Here is a 4,270-nt window from a genome sequence, read left to right as displayed (position 1 = left end):
ATTGATAACTTGAATCCCGGCAAATCGCCTGGCCTTGATGTGCTTTGCGCTGCGTGGTACAAGCGGTTTAAAAAGGAATTGTCAGAAGTACTCGCAGCAGTTTTTAACGAAGCGTACGATGGTAAGGTATTACCACCGTCGTTCAGTGAATCCCACGCGGTGATGGTTCCGAAGTCAGAGGATGAGGACAAGCTGAAGTAAGTAACATCATATAGACCAATAGCACTCACAAATGTGGACTACAAGGTTTTAATGAAAGTTCTAGCTGCTAGACTTCAGACAGTTATTAAAGACATAGTCGGTCCACACCAAACATGCGGAATTAAGGGTCGCACTATAGCTACGAACGTTCACAAGATGCGGTCCGTTCTTGAGTGTTGTGATTCCCTTGAAGCTAGCGTGGCCGTACTCCAGTTGGACCTGGAGAAGGCATTTGATTGTGGAGCGCATGTTATTTTGTTTACCATATTAGAACACATTAATGTCGGGTGCATCATCATGGATGGTGTAGCTCTGGCGTATCGGAATTGCTCTAGCAGACTAATTATTAACAAAGCATTGGGGGCCCCCATCAAAATCCAGCGTTCCGTGCGCCAGGGCTGCCCCATAAGTCCACTTCTTTTCTGCATTTATATGGAAACGTTATGTTTGTCAGTATGGTATGGTATGATAAACTTTATTCAGGTCCTGAAGATCAACCCTTAGGATGACGCAGGCGGCTCCCACGTCGGGACAAAAGTTATGGTGAGGCATGAAAAAATAAAATAAAAGAAAAGCCTCGCCTGTACCGTCGGGACAGTAAGGTTTAACCTTACCGCCGTGTCGTGGGCCTTCTGGACGGCCTGTACTTGATCTAAAAGCACTCCACTGTGAAGCACTCGCCGCCACCATTCTCTTTCCTTGTCGCAGTCTGTGAAAGCCACAGGACGTTGCCAAAGCATATGATCCAAAGTAATGCTGCCATTACACTTCTCGCAATCGATTGGTACCTCTCTTTCTGGATATAGCTTGTTAATAAAGTTTGGACTAGGATAAGTTCTTGTCTGTAACAATCTCAGAGTCACCGCTTGAGCTCTATTGAGCTTAGCATGTGGCACTGGGAATTCCCTTCTGTTCATGTAATAATGCTTCGTGACTTCATTATATGTAAGTAATCGGTCCCTGTTCTCCTCCAGCATATTATTGGGGTCCTGGTCGCGTAGTGCACGGATAGTAAGTCCTCGTGCAGCTGCGGTAGCCACCTCGTTCAAATTCCTCTGAGATGGATCGACAGACCCCATGTGTGCAGGAAACCAGCGGATTTCGATCTCTTGGCTGTCCATCTCACCGATCCGCTGGGCAGCCATTTTGGTTACAAAGCCTTTGGTAAAATGTCTAATAGTCATCTTAGAGTAACTGTAAATTCGCGTCCACTTATTATTCCTTAAAGCCAATGCTATCGCTACTTGTTCTGCCACGATCGCTTGTTTAGTCATGATTGTAATAGCATCCCGAGTGAGTCCATCTGCATCTACTACTACTGCCGTAAAGGCTTTCTTTCCTCTGACCCATGCAGCATCTACAAAAGCCGCATGTTCTCTGTCCTGTTCTATCTCCTGCAGGAGAGCTTTGGCCCTTGCCTTTCTTCTTTCCAGGTTGTGCACCGGGTGATTATTTCTGGGAAAAGCAGTCGTCTTGATGATCTTTCTTACGCTATATTTTACTTCTGCTGTGCCTTCTGAATTTTCTGATTCGCTTGGGTACCACCTTAGCTCTTCGAGTATTGCTCTACCTGACCTTGTTTCGGAAAGCCTCTCTCTGTGGGCAATTTGCTGAGCTTCAATTATTTCGTCTATTGTGTTGTGGAGCCCTAGTTTCATTAATTTGTCATCCGGTGTGCTAACCGGCAATCCCACTGTTGTTTTGACCAGCCTTTTAATGAATCTGTTCAACTTCTTTAGTTCTGTCTGTGTCTATCTAAGCATCCCTGCTACATATGAGAAGTGACACAAGGCGAAAGCATGGACCAGTCTCATGGCGCTCACCTCTCCCAACCCTCTGTGTCTATTAGTGATTCTCCTTAGCAGTCTTATTAACTCCTCAGTCTTGCTTGCGATGTTTTGTATTGGTTTTTCCGTTTGCCCCGTTTGCCTCCAGGAATAACCCTAAGACTAATGGATTCGACTTGCTTAATAGTTTTGCCTGCCTTCGTGGTTAGTACTAACCTGGGTTCTTCCTCGGGAACATATCCCCTCGGTTTTCTACCCCTTTTCCTGTTACTGAGTACTAGGAGTTCAGGCTTCTCAGCAGAGCATTTCAGTCCCATGTCTTCTAAAATGGACTCTACCTTATAAATGCTCTCCTGAAGTCTGCTTTCCGCCTGTCCTATACTTCTTTCAGCGTTCCATATTGTCACATCGTCTGCATAAATGGTAAAGTTAATACTTGAAAATAATTCTATTACCGGTTTTCGTTTACAATCGTCAGAGGTGAAATTGCTCGCATATGCAGATGATGTTGCAGTGTGTTGTATCGATTATGAAAGCATCGAAGAGTCCATTAGAGCTGTCAAAGTTTTCAGCGATGTTACAGGAAGACGGGTAAACTGGGGAAAGTGCCTGGGATTTTGGCACGGAGTGTGGCCGTCGACCCCGGACATTTTGCCAACGTCGTGTGGCAGAGGACGCCTGTGAAGTACCTCGGTGTGCCACTTCAGTCCTCAAAAAAAAAATAATGACTACTGGCAGCAACGAGCAGACCTCTTACGTGAAAAGGCGAATGCTTGGAGGGCTAATTTTCTCTCCATGTTTGCGAGGGCTACCGTATGTAACATGTTTTTGTGGCTAAATTATGGTATGTGATAGAATTTATGTACTGTTCTAGGGTAAATGTGCAGAAATTGCATAGGGTTTTTGCGATCTTTGTGTGGGGATCTACCTGGGAAAGGTGCAGTCGCACAAATTTGTTCAGAAGAGTAAAGTGTGGGGGGACTTGGAATGGCACATCTCTTTCTCAAACAGTTAGTGAACCGGTTTTTCTTTTTTCGCGAGGTAAGCGAATTATTCCTGCAAACGGTGTGCCAGGCAAGATTAGGGCGCTGTTACCCGACTATGTTATTAGCACCCATGTCATGTCGGGTACGGTGCAGGGTTACTTTCGGGAAGTAGTATCAAGTGTGCGATTTTTATGCGTTTGGTTTTCTAATGATTATTTGTATTCTGTTACAAAGAGAAAATTGTATAAAGACATACGTGACATAGCGTTGCCAATTCCCTTGTACAGAGCTATATACAGTGCAGGCCAGGGTCAGAATGTCCTGAAAAGAGTTAAAAGAATGCAAGTAGCGCCAAGTGCGAAATCTTTCTTTTTCAAACTGCATACCGGGACGCTTCCAGTAAGAACTTTCCTTGAGGAGCGTGAGTTTTACATGCCATGGGGTTCTCACTGTTTTATTTGCAAACAATCGGAAACAATCGATCACGTTTTTCTTCATTGTTGGGAGGGGTTTTTTGGGGGGGATGTGTTGCAGCGGACAATGAAAAAGGAATTCCCGCTAGATACGCACGGCATCAGGTACCTTGCAATAGACAACGAAGAAGGAGTACCTTTTCATCTGATTATGTTGACTGGCCTGCACAGTATATGGCGCTCACGAATGGCTGGCTTCTACTGTGAACCAGATAGATGACCGGCAAGGCTGTACTTTCGAGAGAGCATGGCTTGTTTAATAGAAGTAGAAAAACAAAACAATGGGCTTCCCCCTGGATTGCCAGCGTGGAACCCTTGGCGACACTAAAGGAATTTTACATGACATCACCGGTCACCACGCGACTGACGGCATTATGTGCATTACAATAACAACCTTTATTGTAACCTTGTTTTGACGTCTCATTTGTGATGTGTGCTACGTGTTTTGTTGTTGAAAAACCGGCAATAAAGAAAAAAAAAGGGCGTGCTAGCTCAGTCGGTTAGAGCGTCGTGCTAATAACGCGAAGGTTGTAGGTTCGATCCCTGCGCAGGTCACGTGTTTCTTTTTGCGCGCACTCCACTGGCTCCCATGCTTATTGTTCTCTTTTTTTTTTCCTTTTTGTATGCATAGACCGATCTCTCAGATTTCGCCGTGACCGTCCACGCGCACATGAAGTGACTCATCGTTGTCGTTTAATTGAGGCAGCCGTTGTCCTCGCCCGGACTGCTATCTCAGTCCTTCCCTTTCCGGCTTTCTAGCGACACGGTCACGGAATGTCGCGCTCCGTCGGAGGGGTATCAGCGGCCCGAGCGAGTCGCGGGA

The 4,270-nt window shown here is 45.6% G+C and overlaps 1 non-coding gene across 1 annotated transcript; it reads left to right on the top strand.

Moving 5' to 3' along the window:
• The first annotated feature begins 3,928 nt into the window (after positions 1-3,928).
• Trnai-aau (transfer RNA isoleucine (anticodon AAU)) lies at positions 3,929-4,002 on the top strand. The gene has a single exon. It is a non-coding gene; the product is annotated as a tRNA-Ile (tRNA).
• The last annotated feature ends 268 nt before the right edge of the window (positions 4,003-4,270 follow it).

This window comes from Dermacentor silvarum, chromosome 5 (assembly GCF_013339745.2).
Source record: "Dermacentor silvarum isolate Dsil-2018 chromosome 5, BIME_Dsil_1.4, whole genome shotgun sequence".
Lineage (NCBI taxonomy): Eukaryota > Metazoa > Arthropoda > Arachnida > Ixodida > Ixodidae > Dermacentor > Dermacentor silvarum.
This window is presented reverse-complemented; position numbering and strand designations above follow the sequence as displayed.